This window comes from Microcebus murinus, chromosome 26 (assembly GCF_040939455.1).
Source record: "Microcebus murinus isolate Inina chromosome 26, M.murinus_Inina_mat1.0, whole genome shotgun sequence".
Lineage (NCBI taxonomy): Eukaryota > Metazoa > Chordata > Mammalia > Primates > Cheirogaleidae > Microcebus > Microcebus murinus.
Window position 1 is genome coordinate 18,178,235 of NC_134129.1, and position 17,694 is coordinate 18,195,928.

At 44.2% G+C, this 17,694-nt stretch overlaps 1 long non-coding RNA gene across 1 annotated transcript; it reads left to right on the forward strand.

Annotated features, from left to right (window-relative positions):
- Positions 1-1,428: 1,428 nt before the first annotated feature.
- On the forward strand, positions 1,429-6,465 carry LOC142864737 (uncharacterized). The gene is made up of 3 exons (XR_012915079.1): positions 1,429-1,658; positions 4,183-4,294; positions 6,185-6,465. It is a non-coding gene; the product is annotated as an uncharacterized LOC142864737 (long non-coding RNA).
- The last annotated feature ends 11,229 nt before the right edge of the window (positions 6,466-17,694 follow it).

The following is a 17,694-nucleotide window of genomic DNA, read 5'->3' on the forward strand; positions in this document are numbered from 1 at the left end:
CAGTTTCCTCTTCTGCATTGGGAAATTGGACTAGATGCCTTCTAAGATGAGTTTGGCTTCTATTTATAACATTGTGATTATCTGACCAAGTTCTTTCTTCCTCTTGCTGTGCTCTATAAGTTAGCAACATTGACAACAGAAGGGCTACCTTGGAAAATTATAACTGCTTGCCCTGGGTCTGAATATTTCTCATAATACTATATTATAGAAATTTCTTTCTGCTTAGCATCAAATTTTGACTTTAAAATTGACTCATTTTTGGATATGTACTGACATTAGGTTTTATCATCTTTCTTTTTGAGTTTTGGATGCTTCCTTCCAGCTAAATTCCCATGCTCATTTATTTCTGCCTATGGATATTAACCCATCTTCCACATCTTGCTTCTTCCTTTACCTGAATGTGTCTAATCACCCCGATGGTGAGTTCTCCCTCTTGTGAACTCCTGACTTAGACCTATTAGGTGACATTTGCTTTTATTTTTGTTTTGTTTTTGGAACTTAACTGATTTAGAACAGTGCAAAGGACATAGACCAAATTCATATTTTCCCACCACTCAGAATGAACGAGTTACCATTTTGGATTATGTGCCTCCAATCTCTTGTCCCTGTGATGAAATATTATAGCTATTAATAAAGTCCCCTTCAAAACTACTCTGAGTCTCATTTCCAGAAGATACATGTGTAGCCTTCCAGATTCTTTCTTTCTTTATTTATCTATTTATTTTTGAGACAGAGTCTCACTTTGTTTCCCGGGCTAGAGTACCATGGCATCAGCCTAGCTCACAGCAACCTCAAACTCCTGGGCTCAAGCGATCCTCCTGCCTCAGCCTCCCGAGTAGCTGGGACTACAGGCATGCGCCACCATGCCCGGCTAATTTTTTCTATACATTTTTAGTTGGCCAATTAATTTCTTTCTATTTATAGTAGAGACGGGGTCTCGCAGTTGCTCAGGCTGGGTTTGAACTCCTGACCTTGAGCGATCTTTCTGCCTCAGCCTCCCAGAGTGCTAGGACTACAGGTGTGAACCATGTCGCCCGGCCCAGATTCTTTAAAAAATACACATACATATGCTTCTACTTTTATTTTTTGTATTTTAACTGTTAGAGGCAAAGACCCTCAAAGACCCTCAACTCCCCTATGACTCGTCCTACGCACGGACTTTGCCCTGGAAAATTCCAGCTGTAGCTCCGAGAAGAATGCATTCCATGACGTGCTGACCACGGAATGCTCCAGGGAGTGCTGACTGCAATTGTTCCCGACCACCTGCTAGGTTGGAGATGAGTAACCAGTCAAAAACAGGATACTGATAAGACGCTGATTGGGGCTGATTAACCCAGACCCAAGCCTCATCGTCGCCCCACTCTATTTTTTTGTTTCTACTTCCTTGTTTCTGTATGCTTATAAAACCTACTAAGAATCTAAGTAAAGCAGACCTTGACAACCCTTTGCTTGGTCTCGTTCCTTTCTCTCGCCCATCTCTTTCAGGCACGGTCCCCCTCACCCCCGCGAGTAACAGAAGGTCCCGCGGGCCGGGGCAAGTGGCGCCCAACGTGGGGCCCGAGGTACGGACCTTTGTCGGGTGACACCGCGGAGCACTCTTCGGCCGAAGGAAACCCTACAGAGACCCTCGTTCTGCCGCTCACAGAGTCGATGGTCTGGTGAGTAAATTTTTACATTGTCACCCCATCGAGATGGGCCATTCATTGTCTAAAGAGGCCGTTTTTATTAAGGATCTCAAGGCCTCACTCAGAGAGAGAGGAATTAGAGTTAAGAAAAAAGACTTAGTAAAGTTTTTTGTATTCATTGATCGTGCTTGTCCTTGGTTTATTATTGGTGGACCTGAGATTCACCCACACAAATGGCAAAAAGTAGGTAGAGATTTAAACGATTTACTTCTAAATCAAGGCCCAGATGCCGTCCCTGGATCTGTTTTTTCGTACTGGGGACTAATCAGAGATATTGTTGAAGGGGCAGATTCAGACCCCAATAAAAAGCAGCTGCTCTCAGTAGCAGAATTCTGCCTCCGACCCGTGTCACGGTCCGCTTCGAAAACGTCTTTAGGAGTGGCTGAAGGGTCGGCCCCCCCCTGATAATCCTAAAAAATCAACATGCCCTTCCCAGCCATCGCCTCTAACCGAGGTGCTTCCTGCCCTGGCTCTTCTGATCTCTATTGGGTCCAAGCTATCACCAAAAAATGACCCACCCTGCGGTTAAAGTTAGATGGTAAACTTTTTGAGGGCCTTCTTGATTCTGACGCCGATTCCACAGTTATTGCCCAGGACGCCTGGCCCCAATCATGGCCACTGCAGCCTTCCCTTACGCTCTTACAAGGCATAGGACAGTCTAATAATACTCTCCAGGGCTCAAAAATTTTAACATGGGAAGACCCTGAGGGAAACAAAGGCACCACTCAACCCTTTGTAGTCCCAATCCTGCCTGTTAACTTATGGGGGCGTGATATCCTTGCACAAATGAATGTCATTATGTGCAGCCCCAATGAAGTTGTAGCCAGCCAAATTCTTAAACAGGGATTCCTCCCAGGACAGGGCTTAGGCAAGGAGGGTCAGGGACTAAGAGCACCCCTAACCACCCTCCCTAAGTCAGACAGATCAGGACTAGGGTCCAAAGACCATTTTTCATAAGGGCCATTGATCCCCCTGCACTTCAGGCAGATAAAATCACTTGGAAGAGTGACTCACCTGTCTAAATCGATCAGTGGCCCCTCCCATCTAACAAGCTAGCCGCAGCTACAGCGTTGGTGCAGAAACAATTAGCTGCCGGACACATAGACCCCTCTACTTCACCATGGAACACCCCCATTTTTGTCATTCAAAAAAAGACTGGCAAGTGGCGGCTGCTACAAGACGTGCGGGCTGTTAATCAAACAATGGTTCCCATGGGGGCACTCCAGCCTGGTTTGCCTTCGCCCGTAGCTATCCCCAGAGGCTACTATAAGATAGTCATTGACCTGAAAGACTGCTTTTTCTCCATACCATTGCACCCAGATGACTGTAAGCATTTCGCCTTCAGTCTTCCGGTAGTAAATTGTATAGGACCCTCCCCGCGTTTCCAGTGGCGAGTATTGCCTCAAGGCATGGCCAACAGCCCTACCCTTTGCCAAAAATATGTAGCTCAGACAATTGATTCTTTTAGAATTCAACACCCTCAAATATATATAATTCATTATATAGATGACATTCTTTTTGCCAGAGCCGACGAGGCAACCTTACATCAAGTTACCATGCAGGTTGTCTCGGCCTTACAAGCTCGAGGCCTCCGCTTGTCCCCCGAAAAGATTCACCTGTTCCTAGGCTTTGAATTGTTCCCCAATAAGGTCCTCTCCCAAAAAGCACAGATCAGAAAAGACTCTCTTCAATGCCTTAACGATTTTCAGCATTACTAGAGAACAGGCCAGAGAAATCGTCCGCCAATGCAGGGCTTGTTTTACCCTTCTCCCTGAGACACACCTAGGAGTCAACCCTCGCGGCCTGATCCCTGGGGAGCTCTGGCAGATGGATGTCACTCATTACCCCCCTTTCGGAAAGCTTAAATATGTACATGTCTCTATAGATACTTGCAGTGGATTTATCTTTGCTTCCCTACAAACAGGCGAGGCCACCCGCCACGTTATCAGCCATGTTATAGCCTGTCTTACCTCCCTCCCTCAGCCTAAAGTTATTAAGACTGACAATGGCCCGGGATATATCAGCTCCAATTTCAAAAGTTTTTGTGCTCAGTTAGGCATTAAGCATGTTACAGGCATTCCATACAACCCTCAGGGCCAAGGTATTGTAGAGAGAGCTCATCAGACGTTAAAAAATACGCTCTCCAAACTACAATCGGGAGGAAGAATTTTATATCCCTTGACAGGTAATTCCAAAACCCTGCTTAATCATGCCCTGTTCATTTTAAATTTTCTCAGCTTTGACACTGCCGGTAAAACGGCCACCGACCCCCTTTGGCACCCATCCACCACGGATACTTATGCACAGGCCTTATGGAAGGAGCCGCTTACAGGCAAATGGCTGGGGCCTGACCCTGTCCTCATATGGGGAAAAGGACATGCCTGCGTCTACGATACCCAGGCAGGAAACGCCAGATGGCTACCAGAGAGAGCGATTAAGTTATATAACCCACCCAGGGAATCCCCTGAGAAGAATTCTTAATTCTGTTCTCTTCCAGAAATACAATGACTCCCCGAGAAAAGGCGCTGCCTCCCCTATGCCTGATTCTAGTCGTGATCAAGAGCACCATCGCAACCAACATCCATCAGATCTACAACTATACATGGCAGGTAATTAATGAGGCAGGAGACGTTGTTAATTCCTCCTCAAGCCTCTCTGCAGTTATACCATGGGATCCATTAGAAATTGACCTATGCGTATTAGCTCTTGGGGCTAAGGACCCTGCGTGGGGCCTTCCCGCACTTTTCGCCCCTCAGCCAGCTCCTCCGACAGCTGACTCCTCCCCAGGCCTTTGTTCCTCGGGAGCCGGACGCTCTGCAACAAGGCATATAGACTTTTATGTTTGCCCAGGGGCCCATCGGCCTCGCACCAACAACTACCAGTGTGGCTACGCCCCTGACTTCTTCTGTGCCTCCTGGGGCTGTGAGACCACCGGTGATGCCTACTGGAGTCCCTCCTCTTCCTGGGATTATATCACCGTCAAAAAGCAGTTTCCCCGTCGAGCTCCTTCATCCCCTTACGCCCCACAACCCCCCACTGACCCTCAGTGTAAAACCCAGTGGTGCAACCCCCTGTTGATTTCATCCACCAAAGCTGGAAAAAAGGTTTCCTGGGATCAGTCCAGGAGATTTGAGTAGAGACTTAGACTTTACACATCTAGAAAAAACATTGGTTTCACATTTAAAATCAAATTAATTAAAAGCCTCCCCAGAGGTCCTGCGGTTGCAATAGGTCCTAACCACGACCTACACCCACCTCGACCTCACGGTCCCTCCAGGGGCCTACCCTCCTCCCCAGCTGTGTCCCCTTTTCCGTTTAGCACCCCCCTATACCAACCTACCCTGCCCGAGGGGCCCCCCTTCCTCTGCAGAACTGATTCTCACCTTAGTCAACGCCTCTGTCAGGACCATCCGAGAGGCCAACAATTCAGAATATCAGGAGTTTTGGGTATGCTACTCCCCCTGGCCTCCCTTTTATGAAGGCGTCGCTACATTTGGTGAGCCATTATTTACTAACGACACCAGCAAACTCAGATGGGGCCTGGAGACCCATGATGGCCTGACACTCAGCCAAGTCACAGGCCTAGGCCTTTGCCTTCTTAGCCCAAAAATGCTTCCCCCCGCACCTTTAGAGAAAATATGCAATCAGTCAATTACTGTCGACTCCACCTTTCAGTATATTCAGGCATCTAACACCTCTTATTTTGCTTGTTCTTCCGGCCTTACCCCTTATGTAGTCACTGCAACGTTTCTCGAGCATAGAGAATACTGTGTGTTAGTCATGGTCTTCCCCAGGCTCACTGTACATCCTGCTGACGAATTGCTCAGATTTTGGGAGCGCGGCACCACAATGCCCCGGAAAAAGAGGGAGCCCATCTCGGCCATAACACTCGCAGTTGTCCTAGGCCTTGGTGCCACAGGGGCTGGAACAGGCATAGCCTCTCTGGTCACCTCCAACCAGCAGTACCTGCAGCTCTCTGCTGCCGTTGATAATGATCTCCGAGAGCTACAGCAGGGCCTAAAGTATCTTAAAGAGTCCCTTGCTTCGCTTTCTGAGGTAGTGTTGCAAAATAGAAGGGGCCTAGACTTAGTGTTCCTCCAAAAAAGAGGTTTGTGTGCAGCACTTTAAAAAAAAATGTTGCTTCTACACAGACAAAACAGGCCTGGTAAAAGATAGCATTGAAAGAGTTAGACAAAGCCTAGAAAATAGAAAAAAACGGAGAGAACTGAGTAAAGCATGGTATCAAAATTGGTTTTCTACATCCCCCTGGCTATCCACATTGCTTCCCAGTGTCTTAGGGCCGCTTGTGGGCTTTCTGTTGCTCCTCACCTTTGGGCCTTGGGCTTTCAAAAAACTAACTAATTTTGTCAAGTCACAAGTAGACGCAGCCACACAATAATCGGTCTCCGTGTTTTACCAACGGCTAGAACAAAGAGGCTCCAGAGAAGACCTCCGTGGAGAGTCTCCCAACACACCCACTGAAGGTCTAAATTTCTCAGACCTTGCCTCAGAGATGGAACGCAGTTGGTTCCAAAGGCTGTGGAGACGCCCATGACGGGATTATCGCGATGCCGTGTACCAGATGCACACCCCGCCGACAGTGAGGTGACTCCATGACGGGAATATTGTAGGTCCATGCCCGGGGGCACACTTCATAATCAGAAGTGCCAGAGCTAGATGCCACCTACATAGCCTAAGACAGAGGCCTCACCTTCACATTAATCGCCAGATCTTACATTTGGGGTGCTGGTCGCAAAAGCACATGGCGTAGCCTAAGACAGGCTCTCCACCAACCTATATAAACCTCTCTCATATTAATAAAGAGAGGGGGAGATGTTAGAGGCAAGGACCCTCAAAGACCCTCAACTCCCCTATGACTCGTCCTACGCACGGACTTCGCCCTGGAAAATTCCAGCTGTAGCTCCGAGAAGAATGCATTCCATGACGTGCTGACCACGGGATGCTCCAGGGAGTGCTGACTGCAATTGTTCCCGACCACCTGCCAGGTTGGAGATGAGTAACCAGTCACAAACAGGATACCGATAAGACGCTGATTGGGGCTGATTAACCCAGACCCAAGCCTCATCGTCGCCCCACTCTATTTTTTTGTTTCTACTTCCTTGTTTCTGTATGCTTATAAAACCTACTAAGAATCTAAGTAAAGCAGACCTTGACAACCATTTGCTTGGTCTCGCTCCTTTCTCTCGCCCATCTCTTTCAGGCACGGTCCCCCTCGCCCCTGCGAGTAACAGAAGGTCCCGCGGGCCGGGACATTAACTAACATGCGTGACTGATATATTATGGCACATCTTGTGTAGGAAAGAAATGTAGGCGTGTAGACCCAAGAGTTCCTTTAGCAGGAAGAGAATGCAAAAGAAAGTGTTTCCTTTTTTATTTCCTGGATATAATCCAGTCTATGCATGGAAAAAATCTGCAAAACATTTTAACTATCTCCAGAAATTTCCCGAGGCCTTTTCTAGTTTTCCTCTTTGGTTCTCCCAAAGATCCAACACCCTCACGCCAACCTTTGCCACTGAAAAGCTCACTGAAGCATTTCTTTGGCAACCCTTCTGGGCCATTCTGCAGGCTTCCAAATTACCTATTTATTTGACCTTTGACCAAGACTGCCTTAACATTCCCCAGGTTGACTTTTAGACAGGCTTCTTCCCCGACTCTAGGGCCCCAAACTCCATTTTTGTAGAACATCTTTCGAAAACGTGTAATTATAAATATTTCCTCTGCTCCTCTGAGATATAAATCTTTTAAGAAGCCTCTTGCTAGTTTTATGATTTATGAATGTCTGTCTCAAGAATCTTTGAGCCAACTCTTTGAAATGCAATCATCAAAGGGGACAGCAATCTTATGTCCCGATTTCTGTGGAAGGTAGAAAGAATTCTAACTTCTGTGGGCATCTTGCTCCAAGCGTTAAAACTCTCTCCTGTCACAAAGACATGAGAAAGTTTAGTTTTCTTTCAGGTCGAGTCAATTGGTAAACATAGATAATCTTCCTTCTCCTCCTCCTCACCCCCAACACTTAAAAATCCTGTCCTTTGTTCCAGTGGGGTTGAGTTTGGATGGAATTCTATCCTCTCTCCCGTATTGCAACAGCTTTGAATAGTCTTCCCCGCCCGTTTAACATTGTCCGATGCAATCTTTGCTGCTTTGACACTTTATCTACCCAAATCAAGATTCCCATCATAATGGTTGTTCAAATGAAACGTGAAAAGGAAAGCAATCAGACTTCCGTAATTTATACCACATAAATTGCCAATACTCGTCCTTGAGTGTCCTAGGGGCTTTGATACATTTTTAATAAAACAGCTATCTGTTAATCCACATGTATTTCTGAACTCTTCGCAAGCAATGCAACAGCAAATAATGTAAATATTCCAGGCAATAGGGCAGAGATATTTTTGGTCAAGGAGACAATTTTGGACTATCCCTTAAGGCGTTATACCCCTGATTCTCAATTTCAGCTACACATTAGAATTACCTAGGGAGTTAAAAGAAATGATCCTGGGTCCCATCCCTAGAGATTCTTATTCCATTTTTGTAGGTGTGAGTTGGTCATAAGGATTTTGAAAACCTCCTTAGCTAATTCTAATTTGTAGTCATGGTTGTGAATCACTACCTAAGCTTTTCATAGATTTTTTTTTCTAATCACTTCTTCTATTTCTGAATTCCACAAATACTTTGTCAACGGAAAAAAGTCAAACTGTGTAAAATAATTTTAAAGAGATTTATTCTGGGCCAAATTTGAGGACCATGACCCAGAGCCACTGCCAAGAGGCCTTGAGCAAGTGGCTTGGTTACAGTTTGGTTTTAAACATTTCAGGGAGATAGGGGTTACAGGTAAAGTCATCAATCAATACATGGAAGGCATACATTGGCTTGGCCCGCAAAGGTGGGACATCTTGAAAGGAAGGGGTGCTTACGGATTGTAGGTGAGTTTAAAGATTCTTTGGCTTGTAACTGGTTAAAGACATGAAGCTTTGTCTAAAGGATTGGAATGTTTCAACATAAGGAGCTGTGATCAGAGATAAGCCAGGGGACATAGGTTTGTTGTATAAATTGAGGACCTGCAGGTGTGTCTTGCATTCTCTTAGGCCTCCTCATGGGTTACAAAGGATGTCCCCAAGAAGGGAGGGGGGGATGATGAGGCCTGTCTGACCTCTCTCCTCCTGGCAGACAATTTAATTTTAGGATATTCCTTTGTCCACGAGGGGGTCCATTCAGTCAGCCAGTGGGGAGGGGGGGTGAGCCTTAAAATTTTATTTTAGTTCACAACTTATTGGGAATCAGCTTTGTGCCAAACACTGTCTAGATAACTAAAATGGCCGTGCCATGGCCGCGGCATTTCAAGGAGCTTTCCAGAACGATGGGAAAGTCGGAATGTAAATAAATAGCTGCAATGCCATAGGGCTCTAAGAGAAGTGTATTCAAAGAGTTATGAAAACACACGTGAGGCAGCACCTAAAATTCTCTGGGAATCGTGTCTGAATTCTTTAGGCCAACTAGCTAGTGAGTGAGGAGAGGTGCAGGAGGAGGGAGAGAAGATTCTAGGCCAAGTAAACAAAAGGAACAAAAGCTCAGGATCAGGAAACCCACCATTCTCTAAATGTTCCACAGGCCTTTGTTATTGCTGCTACTGTTGTTGTGACAACATTTGGTCTCAGTTGACTAGCCCTCTTGGTTAGTAAGGGGTCACATTTGCATTTTCCAGACGGTGATTTTTTTCTACAAAATTTTGTCCAAATCAGTGGATCTCAACATCGGTTCACATTAAAATCATTTTTTTCATCTGGGGTGTTTTGTAAAAAACAACAGAAGAACATGGGTTGGTGTTCTACCCTCAAAGAGAGTTTGATATCACTGGTCTGACGGGTGGGGTCTGGCTATTGTATTTTTTTAAGCTCCCCACGTGATTGACCACAAACAGGCATACAGGCCATGTGTGTGGGGGGAGGGGCATGGTGATGGTTGCATTCCTGTATAAATTTAGTAAATCTCACCGACCTGGATTTTTTTTAATTTTTTTTCTCTCTCTCTATTTTTTAGTTGGCCAATTAATTTCTTTCTATTTTTAGTAGAGATGGGGGGGGGGTTCTTGATCTTGCTCAGGCTGGTTTCGAACTCCTGACCTTAAGCGATTCTCCCGCCTCGGCCTCCCAGAGTGCTAGGATTACAGGCGTGAGCCACCGCGCCCGGCCCTCCGACCTGTATTTTAAATGGTATATTTTTATGGTGTCTAAATTATTATTAAAGCCATTTAAAAAAACCAGAAGCATGGCCGGGCGCGGTGGCTCACGCCTGTCATCCTAGCACTCTGGGAGGCTGAGGTGGGAGGATCGCTCAAGGTCAGGAGTTCGAGACCAGCTTGAGAAAGAGCGAGACCCCGTCTCTACTAAAAATAGAAAGAATAGAAAGAAATTAATTAGCCAACTAAAAAATAATAATAATAATATAAAAAACAACAACTCAAAAGCGTTGCACATTTTTTTTTTTTTTTTGAGACAGAGTCTCGCTTTGTCGCCCAGGCTAGAGTGAGTGCCATGGCGTCAGCCTAGCTCACAGCAACCTCCAACTCCTGGGTTCAAGCAATCCTCCTGCCTCAGCCTCTCGACTAGCTGGGACTACAGGCATGCGCCACCATGCCCAGATAATTTATATATATATATATATTAGTTGGCCAATTAATTTCTTTCTATTTATAGTAGAGACGGGGTCTCGCTCTTGCTCAGGCTGGTTTTGAACTCCTGAACTTGAGTGATCCGCCCGCCTCGGCCTCCCAGAGTGCTAGGATTACAGGCGTGAGCCACCGCGCCTGGCCAAAAGCGTTGCACATTTAAAGTGAAAAATCAATCACCCCAACATTCCCTGGGTCGACTAATGTGTTTCTTTGATTAAGAACCACTGGCTGAGATCCTAACAGCTCACAGATGTGGGGTTTCTCAGTACAGGGATTAGAAGGGGTGACAGCTGAGAGGAGGGAGGTCGGTCTTACAGGCACAGAACCTTCATCAGAAAGATGAGTTGCGTACTTGGTATGCCATTAAAAAGAACGCCAATCTCCAAGGACATGGTGTGTATTACATCTTACTCCAAAATGGCAGTTCACTGGAGTATTTCACTTTAACACAGCAATTTCAGAGCTCTTTTATTTTTTTTGAGACAGAGTCTGGCTTTGTTGCCCAGGCTAGAGTGAGTGCCGTGGCGTCAGCCTAGCTCACAGCAACCTCAATCTCCTGGGCTCAAGCGATCCTCCTGCCTCAGCCTCCCAAGTAGCTGGGACTACAGGCATGTGCCACCATGCCCAGCTAATTTTTTGTATACATATTAGTTGGCCAATTAATTTCTTTCTATTTATAGTAGAGACGGGGTCTCGCTCTTGCTCAGGCTGGTTTCGAACTCCTGACCTTGAACAATCCGCCCGCCTCGGCCTCCCAGAGTGCTAGGATTACAGGCGTGAGCCATAGTGCCAGGCCACAGAGCTCTTAATATATTGTCCTTTTTAGTGCCACACTGAAATAACTGTTACGTGCTATCTCTATTTCCGTTTATAAATCAAAATACCCATTCATTTCAAAGATCTCTTTAATGGAGATCTCAGGTGGCTCAAGCTACAAGAATAATTTTTTTTTACCAAAAAAATGAAATAAAGAGGTGTTAACATTTCTGAATTACACATAAATCTCTAAAAGAAAGACAAAGGCCTTCAGTTTATTAAGTTCATTCACCAGAATGAAAGTGAGACACTTATCCAACTACTTCTGAGGTTTTCATAGGCAGCCAAATCTGTCTAGGTTTATACAGACAAGATTAAACTCAACACCTGCCAAAGCTTTGCCAATTAGCCATTCATAACTTCTTTTAATGCAATAGAACCAATGACAATTTAAATATTTAAATTTAAATGTTTCCTGTACGGTTGACATTTAAATATTTCCTGTACGGTTACAATTTCACAATTAAACTCATTGGAACATGAAGTTCCTTTTCCTCTCAATAGTTTCTGAGCAGGAATAATTTTACATGGACTGCAGTACAAATAACTAATCACATAACTATTGCAACACATCTAATTAAGGTGAACAAATTAGTCAACTTCAAGTCATAGGGTAGCCTGAAAAGCAGGTTCGAATTGAGAAAATAAATGTGAAAAGGACAATTCTTTTTTTATTAAAGAGTGACATAAACTCTGAATAATGAGTTAACGCCTTTGCTTTATTCTTAGAATATTTGTCAGAAATTGTAACTACTGAAAATAATGTGGCCATTTCATAGGTAGTAAAAGTATGTAGCCCCAGAATTTGGGGGGAAAAAAAGTTTTTTCATCTGAAGTTAACTACTAAAATTCAACCCATAATGATGGGGAGTATTAATTCCCAGAATTATTCTGTGAAACAGAAGTTCTGATATTTCCTAAATGTTGGTCAAGGGTCCATTTGAAGTAATTATAAGAGTATGGCATCTAGTAAAAAGGAGAGTCAAAGAAACAGAGGTTTTCTTTTTATTGCACAGTTGAGAAGAATACTTTGTTCTTTATTTAGCAAGAAATATCCCTGGAATAAAAAAAAAAAGATAATTAGGTCATAACAATTTAAGAAAACATATTTTAGGTCTCTCCCATTTTCTTTCATTCAATCTTATATTCACCGAGCATCACTGTGGTCTACAATTTGATTGCCTAAAGGAATTCGTGGACCAAGAAAGAGCATCCTAAAATGACACAATTCCTATTCTGTGACATACTGGTTTATCGATCAGTCTCTGGAGTGTTTGGTTACAGTGAGTCAGTCTCTTCTGAATGAAAGGATGAGATCAAGTTTGGGGACCTAAAAAGCTGAAAACCAGACTCTCACTTCTGATAATTCTGAATTGGTATAATTCTAAACAATTGCTGAACAACCAGCGAGCCAGGGTTGCCTCCTTAACTTTTCTCAGATATAACTGCTAGGATTATAGATTTTTAATCTAACCTGATTGTAGCAATAAAATGAAAAGGGGTTGATTGGATTATCAGCCTCTCAGATTTTCCTTTTCTCTACAAATATATAAATATGAAGCAATACTCCTTTTAGGCAGGTGCAAGATGTTAGTTGGATCCCAGTTTTATATTTTGCTGGTAGTAGCAGCAAGCTGTCAAGCATGATGGCTCTTCATGAAAATGTGAAAGAGAATTGTTTGCAGTGTTGATATCTCTTCTAGTGAGAATTCTCATTTGTCTTTAAAAGGCATGATTGTGGTAGAGACAATCAGATGTTTACTAAATTTTGTTTCTTTCCCTTCTGGGCACATAGCTAAACTATGTTTACAAAATTCCCTTATGGGCCGGGTGTGGTGGCTCACGCCTGTAATCCTAGCACTCTGGGAGGCCGAGGCGGGCGGATTGCTCAAGGTCAGGAGTTCGAGACCAGCCTGAGCAAGAGCGAGACCCGTCTCTACTATAAATAGAAAGAAATTAATTGGCCAACTAATATATATATATATATATATATATATATATATATATATATAAAATTAGCAGAGCATGGTGGCGCATGCCTGTAGTCCCAGCTACTCGGGAGGCTGAGGCAGGAGGATCACTTGAGCCCAGGAGTCTGAGGTTGCTGTGAGCGAGGCTGACGCCACGGCACTCACTCTAGCCTGGGCAACAGAGTGAGACTCTGTCTCAAAAAAAATTAAATAAGTAAAATGTGTGGTTGGCTTTTTGGTTGTCAGGAGGCTGGAAATGTAGGGATTCATCTTATGCAGTGCCTATGACAACACGGAAGGCAGGCTCCACGACAACTGAGACAGCAGCTCTAGACGATGGGTGAAGAACAGATGATCATTCGTGTAATCGGTGGCGCTTGGTGGCATTTAGCAAGATGTTGTAGGAAGAGGATGAGTTCAGGTAGGATTTGACTGGTTTAAAAGCAAAACCAAAAGGGAATCATTAGAGCCATGATTTATCATAACTATCTTAAAATATTTAAGATATTTTAAAGAAAATTTTGAATGGAAAACACCAAGTAAAAGAAGAAAATCAAAATCACCTATATTTTCCAAATAAAAGATAACCATTTCTAAAATTTTACATATTCTTCTGTCCAGGTATTTGCACACTATACATACAAACACACACACACACACACACACACACACGCATGGAGCCCACCAGGGCTCAAACAGTACAAATAGATTTGAAACGTAACGTTTTACCCAAAAGTTACTGTGAACGAGTTTACACTCTATCCAATATTTTCCTATAAAGAAGACTATCTTGTGGATTTATTTTCTGTTGTACCATAATTTATTAAGCCAATAACATTACTAGTTATTTGCTATTGCAAACAATACATACACGAATATTCTCAGAGCCGAATATTACATGCCTATGTATTTCTAAAAGTAGAATTTCTAGTCAAAAAGCACATACACTTCCAACACCTTATAAATGTAATCACAACTCTCCAGAAAAATTTCACTAAGCTGTATTGCCAACAGCAACATGTGAGAATGCCTGTTTTTTTTTTTCAAATTTTCACTATTATTTTATAATTTTGCTTTTTAATCTTTGCCATTGAGATCGTAAGCATAACCCAAGACCACGGACTTTAACAGACATGGGGGATGCAAATGAAGTCACGTTAACTACAATGTCTATATTAGTTAGGATTAGGTCAAGTGACAGTGCCAGGAAGCTGAAAGAACTGAGATAAAGTACACCAACATTTCACATAGATGCCCAGGTAAGCCGTCCTGGACTGACACGGTGTCAGGTCTGGATTCTACAACACCATACACCTTCACGCCATCCTGTTGCCCCTTCTGCACTTGGCCCATGGCCTCCTGTCCCAAAATGGCATCCTTTGAGATCTTGGAAGCAGGATGGAAGCAGAAATAAAGAAGAGAAAGCAAGTGGCACACTTGGGTTCTTCCTTAGATAACAGGCTCCTAGAATTGCTACAAAAGACTCCCACTTTGGTCCCATCGGCCAGCACTTGGCAACTGGCTACCCCAGATGCAACGGAGCCTGGGAAATGTAGCCAGTCCTCTCTCGGGAAAACTTGTGCCCAGGTGAAAACTCTACCACTGTGGAGAAAGGAGAGTGTATTAGCTGCCATAACAAGTTCCACAAACAGAGTGGCTTCCATACTGTGAGAAATCTACTGTCTCACAGTCCTGGAGGCTAGAGGTCAACGATCAAGGTCATGGGCAGGGTTGGTTCCTTCCAAAGGCTAAGAAGGAAGGATCTGCTTCAGGCCTCTCCTCTTGGCTTGTAGATGGCTATCTTCTTCATCATCTTCCTTCCTACCGTGTTTCCCAGAAAATAAGATGGGGTCTTATATTAATTTTTCCTTAAGAAGACACCTAGGGCTTATTTTCAGGGGATGTGTTATTTTTTTTAAGGACGGTACAACCATCTACATTTATTCAAATAGAGTGAAGTCGTCTTCTTCTGGAATATCATCATCACTCTCCAAACCCTGAATCCCATCCTGAATGTCTTGTGACTCTGTTTCCTTTAGAACCACTGGCCCCGATCTCTCCTGTGGAGCACTAGAGCTCTCACGGGGCAGATGAGAAGGGCTGCTCGTGTTCTCTCCCGCTCCGCGACGACATGCAGGGGTTGTGCAGATGCGCTGCGCAGCCACACCCATCACTAGGGCTTATTTTCACAGCCACGCCCATCACCAGGGCTGATTTTGATAGCCACGCCCACCACTAGGACCGATTTTTCATAGCCACGCCCATCACTAGGGCTGATTTTCATGGCCACGCCCATCACTAGGGCTGATTTTGATAGCCACGCCCATCACTAGGGCTGATTTTCATGGCCACGCCCATCACTAGGGCTGATTTTGATAGCCACGCCCACCACTAGGACTGATTTTTCATAGCCACGCCCATCACTAGGGCTGATTTTCATAGCCACGCCCATCACTAGGGCTGTTTTTCGGGGTAGGGCTTCTATTACACAAATGCTTAGAAATCCTGCTAGGGCTTATTTTATGGGGACGTCTTATTTTTGGGGAAACACGGTATGTGCATCTCCTTGTTCAAATTTCCCCTTTTCAGAAGGACAGCAGTCATATTTGATCATGGCCAGCCTCATGGCCTTGCTTCCACTTACTTACCTGTTGAAGACTCTGTCTCCAAATAAGGTCACACTCTAAGGTCCTGTCGTTGAGAACTTCAACAATGAATTTTGAGGGGACACCTTTCAACCCGTAAGAAAGAGCAGAGATATTGGGGGATCATTAGCAGTCTCTGCCACAATACCCAAATTAAGAATGCTCTCTTGGCCGGGTGCAGTGGCTCACCCCTGTAATCCTGGCACTCTGGGAGGCCGAGGAGGACGGATTGGTCGAGGTCAGGAGTCCAAAACCAGCCTGAGCGAGACCCCATCTCTACCAAAAATAGAAAGAAATTAATTGACCAACTAAAAATGTATATAGAAAAAATTAGCTGGGCATGGTGGCACATGCCTGTAGTCCCAGCTACTCGGGAGGCTGAGGCAGGAGGATCACTTGAGCTCAGGAGTTTGAGGTTGCTGTGAGCTAGGGTGACGCCACGGCACTCTAGTCTGGGCAACACAGTGAGACTCTGTCTCAAAAAAAAAAAAAGAAAAAGAAAAAAAAAGAATGCTTTCAGCTTGTATCCAAGTGATTTGTGAACTTTCCTCCATTTCTCTCCCACCCAAGTCAATTATTTATGGAAGTTCACAGGGATGAATCAGCTCCATTTCTTTCTTTACCATTTCTTATTAAGGTTCCTCACCTGGCCCACCTGTCTGCTGCTCACAGGTGGCTTTGGGTCTGTGGTCCAGGGTGTGTGCACATGTGCAAATGAGTCTCACTTGTCCCCAAGGGCTCCACATGGGCACTACTTATGTCCCAAGTAATGCACTACTGCTAAAAATAACAGTTAACCTTTACTGTAAACAAACTTTTTTTTTTTTTTTTGAGACAGATTTTACTCTGTTGCCTGGGTTAGAGTTCTGTGATGTCAGCCTAGCTCATAGCAACTTCAAACTCCTGGGCTCAAGCGATCCTCCTGCCTCAGCTTCCCGAGTAGCTGGGACTATAGGCATGTGCCACCATGCCCGGCTAATTTTTTCTATATATATATATTTAGTTGGCCAATTAATTTCTTTCTATTTTTAGTAGAGACGGGGTCTTTCTCTTGCTCAGGCTGGTCTTCAGCTCCTGAACTTGAACGATCGTCCCACCTCGGCCTCCCAGAGTTGCTAGGATTACACAGGCGTGAGCCACCGCGCCCGGCCTACTGTCACCAAACTAAATTCTAAGTGCCATGCTTAACACTTTATATGCATTATTTTATTTGAGCTTCAAAATAACTTTATTAGTTAAGTGATAGTTTTAATTTTCATCTTCAGTAAAGGAAACTTAGGCATGGGGGGTTTACCCAACTTGCCCAAGGTCATGATCTTAGCTCCAGAATAAACTTTGAGACTTTCCACTTGTAACTGGTTCTCACTGCCACCACCTTGGAATTCTATAATCTGGGGATAAAAACTGGGTCATATTCACTTTAGTGTCTATATTAGAATTAGTCTGGAGTACCTAATATTAGGTTAGAGTATTCTCTAACCTTTTCTTTCACTCTTGCTCCTGAGATCTGTCTTCCACAGTATGACTGTGTTCCAGATATAACCATTGAAAAATGGAAATCAGATCACATCGGTCCACTGACTAAAATCTCTGCCTAAGTCTCTGACATCATCTCCCCTGCTCTGGCCTTGCTCACTGGCCGGTGGTCATTATCTTGAGTAAGGCTGGCTTTCTCCTCCTCAGGGCCTCTGCCTTCTGCTCACAATGCTTTATCCCCAGATATTTGTCTTTGTGTCTTCTGCCCAGCCTTTATGCATTAGCATAAATCCTATACATAGTTCTTAGCAAGGTGCTCCTTGACCAATCTAAAGTATATTTCCACCATCCCTATTTATTATTAATACGTTACTGTGTTTTATTTTCTTCAAGATACCTGTCAATAGATATCA